We start from the raw sequence: 3,534 nt of genomic DNA, 5'->3' as shown, positions 1-3,534 counted from the left end.
TGGTCTTTCAGACTCCCATGGATTCCAACAGCTTCCACGTGGGCAGCACCATCTTTAACAAAGTGAGCATAAAAGATTTTATCTGCCCAACAGTACCTTACAACAAGTAAAATAAATTTGCTTCACAGAACATTCTCTGTCTCTTCATCTGATGCCTCCTGATCCAATGTTCTGATTATTGTTGAAAATGTAGGGAAATAGCGCTTTTAGGGCCCTATTACTCTGAGTCTGAATCATTTTACTGACTCTGCTCTCAAATAAAAGACTCTCTTCTTGTTTTGTTGTTACATATTAATAAGGTGGGCATGTGACCAATCAGCTCCCATGGGTCAGCTGGTAGTGTTAGAATCATGGGGGAAGAAAAGCTCTATTTCTGTTGGAGTGCTACCAGCCTGTGGCTGTTGGTGGCTATCTTGCTGCCATGAAAGGTAATCCCACACCAGAGGGACAACCAACAGAGAGGAAATTGAGCAAAGCCAGGAGGTTTGGAGAGATGATTCCTGTGACATCCTCAAGCACCCAGGTACAGTTTTGCCTTAAGCTACCTGCATTTAAACTTCTGAGTTGTAAACCATTTCCTCCTGTTTTGATTGTTTGCTTCTTTAAGTCATTTTGGGATTTCTGTCACTGGTTATCAAAACAATCCTGACAGCTTGCTGAATAGAGTACCTTGGAGCTGCAGCACTAAGGATTTAAATGATCTTCAAGGAAGTATATTCAGATAACACTGCAAAGCTCTAGTTCAATCTAGAGATTCAAATGGATTCAAACAATATTTGTTGAGGGCCACTCACATCACCAAATTAATCCTCAGGGATTAACCCAGTTGAGGTAGCAGCTGATGTCCTCATTTTAGAGAGCAAGACTAAAGCTCAGAGATGGGAAGTGACTGGACCACCATGGCAAGCTGTGGAGTCAGACTGCAAACACAGTCTGATGCCTTCACTCTGGGAAGCCTCATGGTGTGGCTTGTTCATGTGATGGGAGCTAAGGCATCCAGGTCCAGGCCCAAGACCAGGCCCAGGCCCAGGTTACTGTAGATTCCTGAGATTTGGTCACCAGGAGACTCTCCAAAACAGTTCACACTTAAGGGAGGAAGGTGACCTTCCTTCATCAGCACTGTCACATCTTCCTAGTTCCCAGACACCTGGTATCCCTTTCTCATGCTTTGCTTGGCAATGAGATAATTGTGCTCATGTGACCACCTGGGAAGTCTCCCATTCACAGGTTGGCATCTGGAACTGCGACAGGGTAGGCCAAGAGACTTCACTCCCCACCATACCAAAGGACATCTCCTTTTTTTGGGTCCTGGGAGACCCTACTCCTTACTTGCACCCCAGAGGTCTTTTCCAGAATATGCAGAGAACCTCACTCAGTTTGAAATGGGATGTATTCATCACTTCCTTAAAACTTAGCTTCTACATTTCTTTCTCTGCGTTGTGGCCTCTCCTGGCTGTTGCAAGAGAGCAGAGCTGACAAAAGCAACAGGTTGGCACCTGAACACATGCTCACGGTGAGATCTGACAGCTGGGACCTCACACTTTACTATGAAAAGGCTCTAAAAACCCTCGGGTTCCAGAAGCAATGCTTGGGCCAAAGCGAATCTGCACATTTTTTGATGGCTGGAGGCTTCTGGCCATGGGAGGGCAGGGCCGATGGTGAAGCCTCTGACGGTGGTTCTCAAACTTTTTGAAGTCAGGCGCATTTAAAATGCTACATATAATTGTAGGTGCACTATATACAAATCTCTGAGAAATATGTTATAATAATTAAGTCAAATATTAAAGAAAAAAATATAAAGTCCAAGCATGCTTTTATGGTAATTAAATGAAATAAATATGACAAAATTAAATTTATTCTGACATTAAAAAACATTTTTATGTTACATTTTTGAGTTATGCTTTTTAGAATTTGTAAAAAAGAGGAGTTAAAAAAATAAAAAAAAACCCAGAAAAGTTATCTTTTTATATATATAGATATATACATTCTTAGTAAGATTTAGTAAATTTGTCAGGTCCTGGCGTGAATGTGTTAAGTGTTTTCATTCTTGTGTTTATGAGAAACATGAGCCTGATGTGTCCTAGCAATTTCTTTAATGTTTGGGCATATATATTGTAAAAGGCAAACTCTCACTTCCTCATCAATACATTGAAGAATTCCTCCTTTTTTACTCTTAATTGTGTTGAGGGTAGAAAATCTTCATTCACATAAATAGGATGTTTAAAATTATAGTAAAATATTCAAAGCTTTTTTAGATATTGTCACATATTCTTCTTTTATAGAAATCCAAAAGGCTTCAAGAGACAATTCCTATGTTTAATCATCAATCCAAACCCCCCACCGTACATATCATCTTAACTTGACACCAAACAAAGGATAGAAGAAACTTGCCTCCAGTCTTTCCGGGGAACATGGGGGGTAGTGTAAACAATCCAGCACCACAGCTTAACAGCCTTTTGCAACCTAATCAGGCAAGTGAGGTGGGGGGTTGGGCAGACTGTCAGCTTACAGCTAATTCCCCATACCTCTGTCCCCCCAAATCTAAACTCCAAAAACCCTGTTAGTTTTTTGGTCCTCAACAGGCACATATTTCTCTGGAATACCATAGGGCGCACCTGGAAATCTTCTAGGGCACACCAGTGCACCCTGGAGCATACTTTGAGAACCACTGGGTCTTGAAGATCCACAGTGTGCAGGCTCAGAGTATACAGAGAAAAGGTAGGGGCCTACTCCAGGGGTGTTCACAGACCAAATGTAGACAAGCCAGCCAGCTAGACAGATCATCAGAGCTCATAAACTATTTTCATGGGTAAAGGGCCGCGGCACAGGGGTCAGAGACCCAAGTCAACTGGAGAACTAGTTTTCAGCAGCCCACATGCCCAGGAGACAGGTCATCCCCAGCAATTACAATTAGGTGAGATAGTGTGGAGAGAATTGAGTGTGAAATTGGGGAGGGGGGGCATGGGCACTAGACAGGAGGATCAAGAACAAATCTCCCAGGCCCTGGCCGATTGGCTCGGCGGTGGAGTGTTGGCCTGGCGTGCGGGGGACTTGGGTTCGGTTCCTGGCCGGGGCACGTGGGAGAGGCGCCCATTTGCTTCTCTACCCCCCCCTCCTTCCTCTCTGTCTCTCTCTTCCCCTCCCGCAGCCGAGGCTCCATTGGAGCGGAGATGGCCCGGGCACTGGGGATGGCTCCTTGGCCTCTGCCCCGGGCGCTAGAGTGGCTCTGGTTGGGGCAGAGCATCGCCCCCTGGTGGGCAGAGCGTTGCCCCTGGTGGGCGTGCCGGGTGGATCCCGGTCGGGTGCATGTGGGAGTCTGTCTGTCTCTCCCCGTTTCCAGCTTCAGGAAAATACAAAGAAAAAAAAGGAAAAAAAAAGAAAAAAAAAAAAAGAACAAATCTCCCAGAATAAGGAGCTTGACATAAGGGACAAAGAGGTATTACATAGGGTCAGGTTCTGAGCTTGAGACCTAGACAAGATGAGGCAGGGGTGCAGTGGAAAGAGTTTGAGTACATCTAGACATTCATTAACTAG

This window comes from Saccopteryx leptura, chromosome 1 (assembly GCF_036850995.1).
Source record: "Saccopteryx leptura isolate mSacLep1 chromosome 1, mSacLep1_pri_phased_curated, whole genome shotgun sequence".
NCBI lineage: Eukaryota > Metazoa > Chordata > Mammalia > Chiroptera > Emballonuridae > Saccopteryx > Saccopteryx leptura.
The sequence above is the reverse complement of the archived record's forward strand: the minus strand, read 5'-3'. Positions refer to the sequence as shown.